The sequence below is a fragment of the Orcinus orca genome, chromosome 8 (assembly GCF_937001465.1).
Source record: "Orcinus orca chromosome 8, mOrcOrc1.1, whole genome shotgun sequence".
In the NCBI taxonomy this organism is placed as follows: Eukaryota; Metazoa; Chordata; class Mammalia; order Artiodactyla; family Delphinidae; genus Orcinus; species Orcinus orca.
In genome coordinates, this window is record NC_064566.1 from 74,600,263 (window position 1) to 74,617,935 (window position 17,673).

The 17,673-nt window shown below is 37.7% G+C and overlaps 1 protein-coding gene across 1 annotated transcript in view; it reads left to right on the forward strand.

Moving 5' to 3' along the window:
* Window positions 1-17,673, forward strand: part of CNTN5 (contactin 5) — a 1,406,915-nt gene that overhangs the window by 209,105 nt on the left and 1,180,137 nt on the right. The window lies entirely within an intron of this gene.

Below are 17,673 nucleotides of genomic sequence, written 5' to 3' on the forward strand. Positions count from 1 at the left end.
CTTCATTGCAGTGTGCAGGCTTCTCATTGCGGTGGCTTCGCTTGTTGTGGAGCATGGGCTCTATGTGTGCAGGCTTCAGTAGTTGTGGCACATGGGCCCTACAGCACAGGCTCAGTGGTTGTGGCACATGGGCTTAGTTGCTCCATGACATCTAGGATCTTCCCAGAGTAGGGCTCAAACCCATGTCCACTGCATTGGCAGGCTGATTCTTAACCACTGCACCACCAGGGAAATTCCTTAACATCTCTTTCTGAGCTATTTTCATTGTCAGTTTATAGGAATGCAATTTTGCATCCTGCAACTCTACCAAATTCTTTGATGAGCTCCAGTAGTTTTCTGGTAGCACCTTTAGGATTCTGTATGTATAGTAATATATCATCTGTGAACAGTGACAGCTTTACTTCTTCTTTTAAAATTTGGATTCATTTTATTTCTTTTTCTTGTCTCATTGCTGTGGCTAAGACTTCCAAAACTATGTTGATTAATAGTGGTGAGAGTGGACATCCTTGTCTTGTTCCTGAGTTTAGAGGAAGTACTTTTAGTTTTTCACCATTGAGATTGATGTTTGCTGTGGGTTTGACATACATGGCCTTTATTATGTTTAAGTAGGTTGCCTCTATGCCCACTTTCTGGAGAGTTTTTGTTGTAAATATATGTTGAATTTTGTCAAAAGCTTTTCTGCATCTATTGAGATGAACATTTTTTTTTATTCTTCAATTTGTTAATATGCTGTATCACATTGCTTGACTTGCATATATTGAAGAATCCTTGCATCCCTGGGATAAATCCCAATCCTGTTGTATGATTCTTTTAATGATCATGGTGTATGATCCTTTTAATGTGCTGTTGGATTCTGTTTGCTAGTATTTTGCTGAGTATTTTTGTATCTAAGTTCATCAGTGATATTAGCCTGTACTTTTCTTTTTTTGTGACATCTTTTTCCGGTTTTGGTATCAGGGTGATGGTGGCCTCGTAGAATGAGTTTGGGAGTGTTCCTCCCTCTGCTATATTTTGGAAGAATTTAAGAAGGATAGGTGCTAGCTCTTCTCTAAATGTTTGATAGAATTCGCTCATGAAGCCATCTGGTCCTGGGCTTTTGTTTGCTGGAAGATTTTTAATCACAGTCTCAATTTCAGTGCTTGTGATTGATGTGTTTATATTTTCTATTTCTTCCTGGTTCAGTGTCAGAAGGCTGTACTTTTCTAAGAATTTGTCCATTTCTTCCAGGTTGTCCATTTTATTGACATATAGTTGCTTGTAATAATCTCTCATGATCCTCTATATTTCTGCAGTGTCAGTTGTTACTTTTTTTTCATTTCTAATTCTATTAATTTGAGTCTTCTCCCTTTATTTCTTGATGAGTCAGGCTAATGGTTTATCAATTTTGTTTATCTTCTCAAAGAGCCAGCTTTTAGTTTCATTGATCTTTGCTATTGTTTTCTTTGTCTCTATTTCATTTATATCTACTCTGATCTTTATGATTTATTTCCTTCTACTAACTTTGGGGATTTTTGGTCTTCCTACTCTAGATGCTTTAGGGGTAAGGATAAGTTTTTTATTTCAGATTTTTAATGTTTCTGAAGGTAAAATTTTATTGCTATAAACTTCCCTCTTAAAACTGCTTTTGCTGTGCCTCATAGGTTTTGGATTGTTGTGTTTTAGTTGTCATTTGTCTCTAGGTATTTTTTGATTTCTTCTTTGATTTCTTCAGTGATCTCTTGTTTATTTAGTAGTGCACTGTTTAGCTTCCATGTGTTTGTGCTTTTTTTTTTCCGGTAACTAATGTCTGATCTCATCGTGTTCTGGTCACAAAAGCTGCTTGATACAATTTCAGGTTTTTTAAATTTTCTGAGGCTTCATTTGTGACCCAAGATGTGATCTATCCTTGACAATGTTCCCAATGCACTTGAGAAGAGAGTGTATTTTGTCACTTACGTGTGGATTGTCCTATAAATATAAATTAAATCTATCTGGTCTATTGTGTCATTTAAAGCACATGTTTCTTTATTTATTTTCTGTCTGGATGATCTGTCCATTGGTGTAAGTAATGTGTTAAAGTCCTTTACTATTATTGTGTTACTGTTGATTTCTCCTTTTATGGCTCTTAGCATTTGCCTTATATATTCAGGTGCTCCTATGTTTGGGGCATAAATGTTTATAATTGTTATATCTTCTCCATGGATTGCTCCCTTGATCATTATATAGTGTCCTTCCTTATCTTTTGTAGCAGTCCTTTTTTTTCTAATAATTAATTAATTAATTTTTTATTAGTTATCCATTTTATACATATCAGTGTACACATGTCAATTCCAATCTGCCAATTCATCACACCCCCACCCCCACCCCCCACCACTTTCCCCCATTGGTGTCCATACATTTGTTCCCTACGTCTGTGTCTGAATTTCTGCCCTACAAACCAGTTCCTATGTACTATTTTTCTAGGTTCCACAAATATGTGTTAATATACAATATTTGTTTTTCTCTTTCTGGCTTACTTCACTCTGTATGACAGTGTCTAGATCCATCCATGTCTCTACAAATGACCTAATTTCATTCCCTTTAATGGCTGAGTAATATTCCATTGTGGATATGTACCACATCTTCTTTATCCATTCATCTGTCGATGGGCATTTAGGTTGCTTCCCTGACATGGCTATTGTAAATAGTGCTGCAATGAACATTGGGGTGCATGTGTGTTTTTGAATTATGGCTTTCTCTGGATATATGCCCAGTAGTGGGATTGCTGGGTCATATGGTAATTCTATTTTTAGATTTTTAAGGAACTTCCATACTGTTCTCAATAGTGGCTGTATCAATTTACATTCCCACCAACAATGCAAGAGGGTTCCCTTTTCTTCACACCCTCTCCAGCATTTGTTGTTTGTATATTTTCTTTTTTTTTTTTTTTTTTTTTTTTTTGCAGTACGTGGGCCTCTCACTGTTGTGGCCTCTCTCGTTGTGGAGCACAGGCTCTGGACGCGCAGGCTCAGCAGCCATGGCTCACAGGCCTAGCCACTCCGCAACATGTGGGATCTTCCCAGACTGGGGCACGAACCCATGTCCCCTGCATCGGCAGGTGGACTCTCTACCAATGGGCCTCCAGGGACGCCTGTTTGTAGATTTTCTGATGATACTCATTCTAACTGGTGTGAGGTGATGCCTCATTGCAGTTTTGATTTGCATTTCTCTAATAATTAGTGATTTTGAGGAGCTTTTCATGTGCTTTTTGGCCATCTGTATGTCTTCTTAGGAGAAATGGCTATATAGGTCTTCTCCCCATTTTTGGATTGGGTTGTTTGTTTTTTTTATATTGAGCTGCATGAGCTGTTCATATAATTTGGAGATTAATCCTTTTTCTGTTGATTAATTTGAAAATTTGCTCTCCCATTCTGAGGGGTGGCTTTTCATCTTGTTTGTAGTTTCCTTTGCTGTGCAAAAGCTTTTAAGTTTCATTAGGTCCCATTTGTTTATTTTTGTTTTTATTTCCATTACTGTAAGTGGTGGATCAAAAAAGATCTTGCTGTGATTTATGTCAAAGTGTGTTCTTCCTATGTTTTCCTCTAAGAGTTTAATAGTGTCTGGTATTACCTTTAGGTCTCTAATTCATTTTGAGTTTATTTTTGTGTATGCTGTTAGGGTATGTTCTAATTTCATTCTTTTACATGTAGCTGTCCAGTTTTCCCAGCACCACTTATTGAAGAGACTGTCTTTTCTCCATTGTATATCCTTGCCTCCTTTGTCATAGATTAGGTGACTGTAGGTGCGTGGGTTTATCTCTGGGCTTTCTATCTTGTTCCACTGATCTATATTTCTGTTTTTGTGCAAGTACCATATTGTCTTGATTACTGTAGCTTTGTAGTATAGTCTGAAGTCAGGGAGTCTGATTCCTCCAACTCTTTTCCTCAAAGCTGCTTTGGCTATTTGGGGTATTTTCTGTCTCCATACAAATTTTAAGATTTTTTGTTTTACTTCTGTAAAAAAAATGCCATTTGTAGTTTGATAGAGATTGCATTGAATCTGTAGATTGCTTTGGGTAGTATAGTCATTTTCACAATATTGATTCTTCCAATCCAAGAAGATGGTATATCTGTCCATCTGTTTGTGTCATCTTTAATTTCTTTCATCAGTGTCTTATAGTTTTCTGCATACAGGTCTTTTTTCTCACCAGGTAGGAGTATTCCTAGGTATTATATTCTTTTTGTTGCAATGGTAAATAGGGGTGTTTCCATAATTTCTCATTCAGAGGTTTCATCATTAGTATATGAATGCAAGAGATTTCTGTGCATTAACTTTATATCCTGCAACTTTACCGAATTCGTTGATTAGCTCTAGTAGTTTTCTGGTGGTATCTCTAGGATTCTCTATGTATAGTATCATGTCATCTGCAAACAGTGACAGTTTTACTTATTTTCCGATTTGTATTCATTTTATTTATTTTTCTTCTCTTATTGTCATGTCTAGAACTTCCAGAACTATGCTGAATCATAGTGGTAAGAGTGGACATCCTTGTCTTGTTCCTGATCTTAGAGGAAATGCTTTCAATTTTTCACCATTGAGAATGATGTTTGCTGTGGGTTTGTCATATATGGTCTTTATTATATTGAGGTAGGTTCCGTCTATGCCCACTTTCTAGAGAGTTTTTATCATACATGGGTGTTGAATTTTGTCAAAAGCTTTTTCTGCATCTGTTGAGATGATCATATGTTTTTTATTCTTCAATTTGCTAATATGGTGTATCACATTGCTTGACTTGTGTATATTGAAGAATCCTTGCATCCCTGGGATAAATCTCACTTGATCCTATTGTATGATTCTTTTAATGATCATGGTGTGTGATCCTTTTAATGTGCTGTTGGATTCTGTTTGCTAGTATTTTGTTGAGGATTTTTGCATCTAAGTTCATCAGTGATATCAGCCTGTACTTTTCTTTTTTTGTGGCATCTTTTTCTGGTTTTGGTATCAGGGTGATGGTGGCCTCGTAGAATGAGTTTGGGAGTGTTCCTCCCTCTGATATATTTTGGAAAAGTTTGAGAAGGATAGGTGTTAACTCTTCTCTAAATGTTTGATAGAATTCACCTGTGAAACCATCTGCTCCTGGACTTTTGTTGGAAGATTTTTAATCACAGTTTCAATTTCATTACTCTTCATTGTTTCTATTTCTTCCTGGTTCAGTATTGGATGGTTATACCTTTCTAAGAATTTGTCCATTTCTTCCAGGTTGTCCATTTTATTGGCATAAAGTTGCTTGTAGTAGTCTCTTAGGATGCTTTGTATTTCTCCGGTGTCTCTTGTAACTTCTCCTTTTTCATTTCTAATTTTACTGATTTGAGTCCTCTCCCTGTTTTTCTTGATGAGTCTGGCTAATGGTTTATCAATTTTGTTTATGTTCTCAGAGAAACAGCTTTTAGTTTTATTGATCTTTGTTACTGTTTTATTTGATTCTATTTCATTTATTTCTGCTCTAATCATGATGATTTCTTTCCTTCTGCTAACTTTGGGTTTTGTTTGTTCTTCTTTCTCTAGTTCCTTTAGGTGCAAGGTTAAATTGTTTATTTGAGATTTTTCTTATTTCTTGAGGTAGGTTTGTATAGCTATAAACTTCCCTCTTAGAACTGCTTTTGCTGCATCCCATAGGTTTTGGATTGTCGTCTTTTCATTGTCATTTGTCTCTAGGTATTTTTTGATTTCCTCTTTGATTTCTTCAGTGATCTCTTGGTTATTTAGTAACATATTGCTTAGCCTCCATGTGTTTCTGTTTTTTACGTTTTTTCCTTGTAATTCATTTCTGATCTCATAGTATTTTGGTCAGAAAAGATGCTTGATAAGATTTTAATTTTCTTAAATTTACTAAGGCTTGATTTGTTACCCAAGGTATGATCTATCCTGGAGAATCTTCCATGCGTGCTTGTGAAGAAAGTGTAATCTGCTGTTTTTGGATGGAATATCCTATAAATATCAATTGAATCTATCTGGTCTCTTGTGTAATTTAATGCTTGTGTTTCCTTGTTAATTTTCTGTTTGTATGATCTGTCCATTGGTGTAAGTGAGGTGTTAAAGTCCTGCACTATTATTGTGTTTCTGTCAATTTTCTGTTTTCTAGCTGTTAGCAGTTGCCTTATGTATTGAGATTCTTCTGTGTTGGGTGCATATATATTTATAACTGTTATATGTTCTTCTTGAATTGCTCCCTTGATCATTCTGTAGTGTTCTTCCTTGTCTCTTGTAACATTCTTTATTTTAAAGTCTATTTTATCTGATATGAGTATTATTACTCCAGCTTTCTTTTGATTTCTATTTGCACGGAATATCTTTTTCTTTCCCCTCATTTCCACTCTGTATGTGTCCCTACGTCTGAATTGCGTTTCTTGTAGACAGCATATATATGGGTCTTGTTTTTGTATCCATTCAGCAAGCCTGTGTCTTTTGGTTCGAGCATTTAATTCATTCACGTTTAAGGTAATTATCAATATGTGTGTTCCTATTACCATTTTCTTAGTTGTTTTGGGTTTATTTTTGAAGTCCTTTTCTGTTCTTGTGTCTCCCACTTAGAGAAGTTCCTTTAGCATTTGCTGTAGAGCTGGTTTGGTGGTGCTGAATTCTCTTAGCTTTTGCTTGCCTCTAAAACTTTTGATTTCTCCATCGAATCTGATTGAGATCCTTGCCGGGTAGAGTAATCTTGGTTGTATGTTCTTCCCTTTCATCACTTTAAGTATATCATGCCACTCCCTTCTGTCTTGTAGACTTTCTGCTGAGAAATCAGCTGTTAACCTTATGGGAGTTCCTTGTATGTTATTTGTCATTTTCCTCTTTCTGCTTTCAATAATTTTTCTTTGTCTTTAACTTTTGCCAATTTGATTACTATGTGTCTCGGTGTGTTTCTCCTTGGGTTTATCCTGTATGGGACTCTGCACTTTGTGGACTTGGGTGGCTATTTCGTTTCCCATGTTAGGGAAGTTTTCGACTATAATCTCTTCAAATATTTTCTCAGGTCCTTTCTCTCTCACTTCCCCTTCTGGGACCCCTATAATGCGAATGTTGTTGTGTTTAATATTGTTTCAGAAGTCTTTTAGGCTGTCTTCATTTCTTTTCATTCTTGTTTCTTTATTTTGTTCCACAGCAGTTAATTCCACCATTCTGTCTTCCAGGTCACATATCCATTCTTCTGCCTCAGTTATTCTGCTATTGATTCCTTCTAGTGCATTTTTCATTTCAGTTATTGTATTGTTCATCTGTTTGCTTGTTCTTTAATTATTCTAGGTCTTTGTTAAACATTTCTTGCATCTTCTCAATCTTTGCCTCCATTCTTTTTCCAAGGTCCTGGATCATCTTCACTATCACTATTCTGAGTTCTTTTTCTGGAATGTTGCCTATCTCCACTTCATTTGTTTTTCTGGGTTTTTATCTTGTTCCTTCATCTGGTATATAGCCCTCTGCCTTTTCATCTTGTCTACGTTTCTGTGAATGTGATTTTGTTCCCACAGCTGCAGGATTGTAGTTCTTCTTGCTTCTGCTGTCTGCCCTCTGGTGGATGAGGCTATCTAAGAGGCTTGTGCAAGTTTCCTGATGGGAGGGACTGGTGGTGGGTAGAGCTGGCTGTTGCTCTGGTGGTCAGAGCTCAGTAAAACTTTAATCTGCTTGACTGCTGATGGGTGGGGCTGGGTTGCTTCCCTGTTGGTTGTTTGGCCTGAGGTGACCCAACACTGTAGCCTACTTGGGCTCTTTGTTGGGCCTAATGGCAGAGTCTGGGATGGCTCATGCCAAGGAGTACTTCCCAGAACTTCTGCTGCCAGTGTTCTTGTTCTCACGGTGAGACAGAGCTACCCCCCACCTCTACAGGAGACCCTCCAACAGTAACAGGTAGGTCTGGTTCACTCTCCCCTGGGGTCACTGCTCTTCCCCTGGGTCCCGATGCACACACTACTTTGGTTGTGCCCTCCATGAGTGGAGTCTCTTTTTCCCTCAATCCTGTCAATGTCCTGCAATCATATCCCGCTTTCCTTCAGAGTCTGATTCTCTAGGAATTCCTCCTACCATTGCCAGAACTCCAGATTCAGAAGCCTGACATGTGGCTCAGAACCTTCACTCCAGTGGATGGACTTCTTATATATAAGTGTTCTCCAGTTTGTGAGTCACCCACCCAGCAGTTATGGGATTTGATTTTATTGTGATTGCGCCCCTCCTACTGTCTCATTGTGGCTTTTCCTTTGTCTTTGGATGTGGGGTATCTTTTTTGGTGAGTTCCAGTGTCTTCCTGTCAATGATTGTTCAGCAGTTAGTTGGGATTCTGGTGTTCCCACAAGTGGGAGTGAGAACACGTCCTTCTACTCCACCATCTGGAACCAATCTCTCTTGTAGCAGTCTTTATTTAAGAGTCTATTTTATCTGACATGAGTATTGCTACTCTGGCTTTCTTTTGATTTCCATTTGCATGGAATATCCTTTTCCATCCCCTTATTTTCAGTCTGTGTTTATCCCTAGGTCTGAAGTGGGTCTCTCATAGACAGTGTATACAGTTCTTATTTTTGTATGTGTTCATCCAGTCTGTGTCTTTTGGTTGGCACATTTAATACATTTACATTTAGGGTAATTATCAATATGTATGTAGCTATTGCCATTTTCTTAATTGTTTTGGGTTTTTTTTTTTTTTTGTGGGTCTTCTTTTTCTTGTCTTGTGTTTCCCACCTAGAGATGTTCCTTTGTGTTTTTTTAAAGATGGTTTGGTGATGGTGAATTCTCTTAGCTTTTGCTTGTCTGTAAAACTTTTGATTTTTCTGTTGAATCTGAATGAGAGCCTTGCTGTGTAGAGTATTCTTGGTTGTAGGATTTTCCCTTTCATCATGATCATAAATATATCATGCCATTCCCTTTTGGACTGCAGAGTTTCTACTGAAAAATCAGCCCATAAACTTATGGGGATTCCCTTGTATGTTATTTTTTTTTGCTTTTCCCTTGCTGCTTTTAATATTTTTTCTTTGAATTTAATTTTCATTAGTTTGATTCATTAGTTTCATTATATGTGTCTGGTGTGTTCCTCCTAGGGTTTATCCGGTATGGGACTCTCTGTGCTTCCTGGACTTTGGTGGCTATTTCCTTTCCCATGTTAGGGAGATTTTCAACTATAATCTCTTCAAATATTTTCTCTTTCTCTTCTTCTTCTGGGATCCATATATTTTGAATGTTGTTGTGTTTAATGTTGTCCCAGATGTCTCTGAGACTGTCTTCAATTCTTTTCATTCTTTTTTCTTTATTCTGCTCCACAATAGCAAAACAAAAATGGCCAGAAAAGGACTTGGCTGTGGGAGTGCAGAGCTTAGGCAGGGAGTGGGGCTTAGGCGAGGGTTGGATTTATGCAGGGGCTGGGCCTATGCTTGACCCCTGCAGCCAGGAAAGGCCCTGGCAGGGTCGGGGAGGGGGGCGTCGGCTCAGCACAGCAGCAGGGGTCCCCAGAGTGCCTCTGGCCTCTGAGTGTGGAGGATCAGGCCCGGGACCTCAGCAGGCTCACTGGGGCCCAAATGGGCAGGGGAAACCCTAGCCACGTTCCCCCCGATTCTCCAACCCCCAAGGGTCCCTCCCTGCTTGCGTCTACTCTTCCTCCCCCTCCCTTCTTCCCACACCCTCAGGACCCACGCAGCCAGACGATGCCTCAGAGGGTGGAGGACCAGGCCCAGGACGCCAGCAGGCTCCCTGGGGTCCAAGTGGGTGAGGGAAACTCTAGCTGCATTTTCCTCCACTTCTCTGAACCCCCAAGGGTCTCTCCTTGTCCTGTTGATCTCCTTGTGGTGAGTAGGCCTCTCTAGGTGTGAGAACTCCTCCCCTTCCCCAGTCACCCCTCAGGGGTGTGGGTCCTGACCCGCCTCCACTTCTCCTCCCTGCTCGCTCCCCCATACGTCCTACCCATTCACTCTAGGGTTCCTCCCATTCCTTTGGGTGTCTAGGTCCCCCACCAACATTTGTCTGGTAGGTGCCCTAGTTGGGAGGAAGTGTGATCTCCTCCTCCTCCTACTCCACCATCTTCTTTCTTGTAGGTTTTTTATTTGCGGTACCCGGGCCTCTCACTGCTGTGGCCTCTCCCATCATGAAGCACAGGCTCTGGACACGCAGGCTCAGCGGCCATGGCTCACGGGCCCAGCCGCTCCACGGCATGTGGAATCTTCCCAGACCGGGGCATGAACCTGTGTCCCCTGCATCGGCAGGCAGACTCTCAACCACTGCACCACCAGGGAAGCCCCTCTTGTAGGTTTTAAACTTGCTCCTTCATCTGCAATATATTTCTTTGTCACCTCATTTTGTCAGACTCATTATGTTAGTGGTCTCCTTTCTGCAGGCTACAGGATCATAGCTCCTCTTGTTTCTGGTGTCTACCTGCTGGTTGGTGAGGCTGCTTGAGAGGCTTGTGCTGTTTATCCCCACGAAAGGGGGTTTGATTTGTGTTCTGGTTACCATAGCCTGCCCTAGATATTGAGCAGGGCCTCACCTTTGCTCTGTGGTTGTCACTGCCCTGTCAGGGGTGGGGTCTGCTCCCTAGTTATTGGAGTAGAGGCCCCCAGATCTGCTTCTTAGCTGTGATTCTGATCTGTGGTACAAGGTAGGTGGTATTGGAGCACTCTCACTGGGAGAGAAGCCACTGAGTTTTCCTCCTCTTAGCTGTTCACCTGTGAATATGCTCTTTTATATCCCCTTTCACCCATTGTGTGGGCTCACAAAGTACACTGTTGTTGACACTGTTCTTGGTCCCACCTTAACTGTGGGTATGTTGGCAATTGGCCCTGGTGACTCTCGGTCATCAATTTCACCAGGCCACAGGCACAGATCCACTGAGGTCAGGTGCCAGGACTGCAGTAGTCATGCACCTGGGCCTGCTGTGGGAGCAGTGTAGGCAGCTCAGACTCTGGCCTGGCCCAACCCCTGCATATACATGTCCACAAAGTCCACAGATGCTAAAGCCAGACCCATCCTAGCTGCAGGAGCACTTGTTGTCCTTTTGGATATTTTGCAGGTGTTGAATTTAGGAAGCTGTCAGTGGAGGTGTAATTCCACTGTTTGCACAGCTGCAAGGAGAAATTTCAGCTCTTCTTCCTTCGTCACATGGCCCCTGTGGCTCAACTATTGTTTCAGCCCCTACTCTAGGTGGATTTCTTAGTGTGGGGAGTTACTCATGTGCTCCTGGAAGCAGGATTGGTTCTGGCACCCACTGACAGATTTCCTAGTAGCAAGAGCTTTCTGCACACTCTTGGGACAACTGGGCAGGTCCTGGCATCTACTGACGTACTTCCTAGTGGGGGAAGCTATCTGCACCCTCCTGGGACAGTGGGGTGGATGCCAGCACCCACTGGTGGATTTCTAGTAGGGAGAGCTATCCATACAATCCCGGGATAGTGGGGAAGGCCCTGGCACTTGTTGATGGACTTGCTAATCGGGGGGAGCTATCTGGATGCTCGCAGGACAGCAAGGTAGGTTCCAGCACCCACTGATGGATTTCCTAATTGCAGAAGCTATTTGTGACTTCCCCTTACAGGGTGTGTGTGGGGGGGCGGGTGGATGCTGTGGCCCACTGGCAGAATTTCTAGTGGTAGGAGCTGTCTGCGACCTTCTGGGTCAGTGGGGACGGAGCCTGGCATCTGCCCACGGGTCTGGAAGAGATGGCCAATGCCTGCCTCTGGAGCCCAAGATGCCGGCAGTGACTCGTGCCCACCCTGGAGCTCCTGTAGGCAGTGTCCTGTTGCCTGGGAGTGCTCACAGGGAAAGAAGCTCTTATGGTGTCTGCCCCTCTCCTCATAAGCCTACCAGTAATGGTGTCTTGCCTCTTTTGCAGGCCCAGGTTTCTTCCTAGTACACCCTCAGTTGCCACAGCCCAACCTCTTCAGGCTGTTTCCGCACCTAACCCTGGTCCTCTCCCTGGGACTGAGCTCCTGAGTCTCTAAACTGCAAGAGTAGTGATGCTGGCAATTTGGATCTTCTTTTCCTGTGTCTAATATATAAATTAGACTTTATCATAGCTGTGTATGTATTGGAACAATATATAGTATATATAGGGCTCCTGACACTTATTTTTTTTATGTATGTGAGCATTTAATTCAAATGTATTGGAATGGCCAAAAAGTTCTTTTGGGTATTCTGTAACACTTTGTGGAAAAACCCAAACAAATTTTTTGGCCAACTTAATATATATGGTGTGTGCGTGTGTGTGTGTGTGTGTGTGTGTGTGTGTGTGAATTGCTTTAAATATATATATATATATATATATATATATATATATATATATATACACACACACACACACACATATGTATAAAAATTTTGGAGGGATCTTTTTTTTTTTAATATCTCAGGTATTTTTAACCAAGAATCTGAGAGTATGGAATGGATTTCCTTTTATTCATACCTTGTATTTTTGTCCCTCAGTTTAATTTATACAGTAGTCTTTGTACATGTCCAGTACCTTTCTTGTTAAAGATTTAGAGTTTTGTGGCTATGGGGAATAGAATGTTTTTCATATTTCTATTCCTGTGTGTTTCTCTCTAAAATATAAAAAAGGGCAAATTAAACATCATCATAATAATTTTTGAATGTAACATATCCTTGAATTTTCTATGTTTACAATCATGGAATCAAAACTAAATTTACTTATCTCCTCTTTTAAATGCTACTAAATATAACTAGACTTTGTCTCAAAACTTGACCCAAGTGATTATTTTCTAAAAATATATTTACAGCTAAAATTAGCATTAAAAATCTTATTTCATACATTTAATTTTCTTATCTTTAGAGAATCAGTGTGGAGAAAGGAGTATGGTACTACTGGATGGTAATATGGGTCCTATTTACATAGTCATAATTACTAACTGTATGTCCTTGAGCAAACTAAACCAGTTTCATTGTCTGTAAAATGAGAATAATAAATCTCAATATGTTTTCTAAGTATCAATGAGACCTGTGATGACATTTGGGATACTACAAATACTATGCAAATATAAAATCACTGTCTAGAAATTTCAAACTCTTCAAAAGTAGGAATTATTTATTTCTTTTACTCTTAATTGTATTATGCAGGTATTTACGGTTAGGACCCAAAACAATAAAATCAGAAATGAAAATAGAGAAGGTACAACTGACACCACAGAAATACAAAGGATCGTAAAACATTATTATGAAAATCTATATGCCAATAAAATGGACAATGTAGAAGAAATGGACAAATTTGTTCCATGACTAAACCAGGAAGAAATAGAAAATCTGAAACAACCAATTGCCAATAATGAAATTGAATCAGTAATAACAAAGCTCCCAACTCACAAAAGTCCAAGACCAGATTGCTTCAGAGACAAGTTCTACGAAAAATTTAGAGAAGATTTAACACCTATCCTCTTCAAACTATTCCAGAAATTTTCAGTGGAAAGAATGTTTCTGAAAGCATTTAATGAGACCAGCATCACTTGATATCAAAACCAGACAAAGATACCACAAAAAAAGAAAATTACAAGCCAATATTACTGATGAACATAGATGCAAAAATCCTCAGCAAAATATTAGAAAACCAAATCAAGCAATACATTAAAAGGATCATACACCATGGTAACATGGGACTTATCCCAGGGGTGCAGAGATGGTTCAATATCCATAAATCAATGTGATGCACCACATTAACAAATTGAAGAATAAAAGTCATATGATCATCTGAAAAATGCAGAAAAATCTTTTGACAAAATTCAACATAAAATAAAGACTCTGCAGAAAGTGGGTATAGAGGGAACATACCTCAACATAATGAAGACCATATATGATAAGCCCACAGCTAACATCATACTCAGCAATAAAAAACTGAAAGCATTTCCTCTAAGATCAAGAACAAGACAAGAATGCCCACTCTCACCCATTTTATTCAACGTAAAATTGGAAGTCCTAGCCACAACAATCAGATAAGAAAAAGAAAACATAAAAGATATCCAAATTGCAAAGAAGGAAGTAAAATTGTTACTGCTTGCAGATGATACTATACTATGCATAGAAAGTCCTAAAGACACCACCAAAAATTACTCATAAATGAATTTGATAAAGTTGCAGGGTGCAAAATTTAATATATATGTCCATTGCATTTCTATACATTAACAAACTATCAGAAAGATAATTAAGGAAACAATCCCATTTACAGTTGCATCAAAAATAATAAAATAACTAGGAATAAACCTACCTAAAGGGGTAAAAGACTTTTACTCATAAAACTATGAGACACTGATGAAAGAAATTTAAGAAGACACAAACAGATGGAAAGATAGAACCTGCTCATTGACTAGAAGAATTACTGTTGTTAAAATGACCACAGTACACAAGGCAATCTACAGATTCAATGCAATCCCAATGAAAATACCAAGGACATTTTTCAAAGAACTAGAACAAATAATTTTAACATTTGAATGGAAACACAATATACCCTGAATATCCAAAACAATCTTGAGAAAGAAGAACAGAGCTGGAGGTATCATGCTCCCTGACCTCAGACTATAATACAAACCTAGAGTAATCAAAAGAGTATAGTACTGACACAAAAACAGACATATAGATCAATGGAACAGAATAAAGAGCCCAGAAATAAACACATTCATCTCTGGTCAATTAATATACTGCAAAGGAGGCAAGAATATACACTGTAGAAAAGACAGTCTTCGATATGCGGTGCTGGGAAAACTGAACAACTATATATAAAGAATGAAATTAGAACATTTTCTCACACCATATACAAAAATATACTCAAAATATATTAGAGACCGAATGTAAGACTGGAAACCATAAAAACCTAGAGTGGAACAGAAGTATAACACTCTTTGACATAAATTATAGCAACATTTTTTTTTTTTTTTGGATTTGTCTCCTAAGTCAAAGGAAATAAAAACAAAAATAAATAAATAGCACCTAATTAAACTTAAAAGCTTTTGGACAACAAAGGAAACCATCAACAAAACAAAAAGACAACCTACTGAATAGGCAAAAATATCTGCAAATGATATGACTAATAAAGGGTTAATATCCAAAATGCATACAACTCAATATCAAAAAATGAGCAATGATTAAAAAAATTTGGAGAAGATCCCAATAGACATTTTTCCAAACAAGATATACAGCTGGTGAACAGGCACATGAAAAGATGCTCAACATTGCTAATCATCAGAGAGATGATGTGTTATATGGTCCCTGAGATTCACCATGACATTTCCACCTCTCAATATTTTCTTTTAAACCAGGAAGTAAATAGTGATATTTGAAAGCATGGCCTTTGGAGACAAAGCACCTAGATATGACTTTTGCCTCTGACAGTTCTTAACTCTATGGTTTTAGGAAAGGTGCTTAATCTCCAAGCCTGTTTCCTCCTTTTTAAAATAGAGATAAAATAGAACCTATTGAGAAAGATTTAGTGATGAATCAATAAAACAATCTGTATGAAACCTTTAATATAAAACTTAAAATAAACTTTAAAAATTGGTTTTCCTGTTGTGATCATTGTGATAATTATTATAATGATAACAGTTAAAATAATGATTATTGAGTTATCGTCTTCTAGGAATACTTCTTCCTATTATTTCTTCTTTAATTTTCACTTATTTTTCAAGGTTCAGCTTAAATTCAGCCCACTCTATAAGATTCTTCCAAAATTTTGGCATAACTGACCACCTTATCTTCTGGACCAAAAAAGCATTTGTTGCTTATAATTTTCTTCTTTTCTCTTTTGCAGTTCATCATGTCTTGTATATACATATGAACTGACGGTACCATGAATGAATAACAAGTGGAGTTTATACCAATTATTTGAAATTGTGTTAATACACATCCATTTATTTCTCTGCTGTGTTTTTGGGAGGCCCTTTTAATTTAAAAACATTAAATTGAATTCTATTGTTTAAAATTATTTATGCATTTCTTCATACAGAGTTGAGGTAGTTGAGTGTGACAGTAATGGCTTACACTTCTCTTGCCCCTGCAACACCTAGCACAGAATTACATTACTGTTAGTTTTTAATAAATGCTTCTTAAGGTAAAATGCATTAAGAAAGGAAGGAAGGATGAATGGATTCATGTATTATAACTCCTTTTTTTCTACCCACCCCAGAATGGATTTTATTGGATGATGTGGGCTTGACTACATAAAATACACCAGCCCATATGATCCCTAACTAATATTAAATCATTAATGTTAAACCCCAAACTAACATTAAATCAGTGAAAAATCCTGTTATCTTAAGAAGCCCCTTGAAAACTGATGTTAGTAATTTGGATTTCTAAAACTTGGAAAGTAATTTTGGGAACAGGCTAATATATCATGTTTTTATATATCTGCTATTTTCTTTCCCATGTAAGATTTTTCCATGTAATGCATCACTAATGAGCATATTTCTGCCCCTACTTTGTTTCTCAGTTCCTCACCTTTATATGAGAAACAGAGGAATATCTTTCTAAAAAGTTGCATGATGTCTAATTATCAGTAATTATGCGTGCCAATTGAACTTTACTGTTTATAAATCTTTCTTATCATCAAAAACAAAATTTAAAAATCTTACACTAATATACATACTATTTTATATAAATATGTTGTATGTGGTACACCCCTATGTTCTAAGATTAAATTTATCAAATTAATAATTCCAGGAAACTAATTCTGATAATGACATATACTCATTATACTCTGACCATCTAGGACAGTTTTACAAAGATAAAAATGGTTTAAAGATCTTGCTTTAGGGGCAAAAGGAGAAAAGGGAAAACTATTTTATTTCGCTTATGAAAAGTGGCCAAATGCTACTTCAGTTGTTATCCAAAGCAACAATCCTGTACACATTTGAAGTTAACAGAATAAACCAAATCACCTAATCAATATATATTTATCCCTTATTTGATATTATGTTTATAGTTCTGATAGTAATTTGCTGGTAGATTTATTGAGCTTTCTCCTTAATAATGCATTGATTGTAAGGTAAAAATATCAATTATTTATTTAAATAAAAATATACCCTAACTACAATCGCCAATTGTAAAATAGTGTGGCTTTTGTTCAGATGATACCTATTTCTCTAAGTATGAACAATAAAGAACAATGATTATTCTAAATTTTACACAAAGAGACATTATTTAATTATTCCTGCTTATCTTCCTAAGTATGTTAAGTTAGAATTTATGGGCTAAATAATTTACAAAATTTACAAATTTCCAAAATTTGTTTGGACATTGTTCAACCTTTTAAATATTTTGTTTTACATTTCCATATTTTCTCATTTTATTGAAATTAATTAAAGTTAATTTTAAGATTAAAAACATCTATAGTATATGAATCCACAAATATAGGTATGAAAAACATGGAATTAGATAAGTTTGGCCACTATTTGATAGATAATTTTGTGAGGTGCTGTATTTCGGGGGTGATGATGAGAATTCATTAGGCAGAGGAACAAGGGAAAGTCTAAAAGCAATAGCAGAAGTAAAGGAAGACAGACTTGGCCTACTTCATGGTAATACAACTTGAAGATAGATTTAATGATACCACGTAGTTTGGGGAACCTACCTTTAGAAAGTACTCAATAGTTTAGAAGTTTTTAAAGAATTTATGCCTAAAGTAAAGCTTAGAAACCCTTTCTTAGCATTAATTTTTTTTCATATTTCATAAACTGCTTCTTAAGCTAAGAAATTATT